We start from the raw sequence: 925 nt of genomic DNA, 5'->3' as shown, positions 1-925 counted from the left end.
GGAAAAAAAAGAAGTCAAATACGCTGAAAATGGGAAGAGTCCCTCTAGAGGCTTCCAACCTCAGTTTGAGAGAGGATGTGAAAAAGGTAATTGAAACATCACAACAATACAGAAAGAAATATCAAATTAAATAACCAGTGAGCACGACAGCAATAAAGACAAGCACCACACAATAGTTTCAGTTCTGAAATCAAATCATGCTCAAGTACTAAAAGAAAGAGAAAGATAAGATAAAATAAAATAATATTGGAGACATCAACTTCAATCTCTACACCAAAATAAAGACGTCAAAAAAATTAATCAATCGATAAATAAATATGTGGGAAAATGATTGTTTTGTGTTTTTTATTTCCTTTTCTTTTTTCCCCTGCATAGGCACAGTAACAATTGGGGATTATATAGAGGGGACTCACTTGGCCTAGGAGATATAGGGTTTCTCCACCCCTGAAGTATACTGTCATGGGATTAACTATAGACTCCTTGCATGATCATTTACTCTCCCCTTGTTGTTTTCGTGGTGTATGGAAGAACTCTGCTTTGTCTTAGATGGTAAAATCAGACCTCTGTATCTAGAGATCTTGGTGGCTGTGCAGCTCAAGGAATGGAGCTTATGAAGTCTTTCTTTGTGGTTCTAGCAGTTATGCTTCTTCAGTGTCGTTTTAATCCATCTTCTGTAGTTGGTGGTCTTGGTCATTACGTTGCTCCTAGGATGGAGCCTGGTACCCATGATGTTTAGTGGGCCAGTTTACATATTGTTCAAGAAAAGAGTGATTCAAACATGATGACTGCATTTGTAGAGATGGTTACAGCTGTCAAGTATCTCAGAAGGAAGATATGGGGCATGGTGCCCACACTTACCCCAGAAAGCCCTGATGATATCAACCAAACCAGCATATCAGAAATTTGATCAGATTGGTATACCTGA

This window comes from Suncus etruscus, chromosome 1 (assembly GCF_024139225.1).
Source record: "Suncus etruscus isolate mSunEtr1 chromosome 1, mSunEtr1.pri.cur, whole genome shotgun sequence".
NCBI lineage: Eukaryota > Metazoa > Chordata > Mammalia > Eulipotyphla > Soricidae > Suncus > Suncus etruscus.
The sequence above is the reverse complement of the archived record's forward strand: the minus strand, read 5'-3'. Positions refer to the sequence as shown.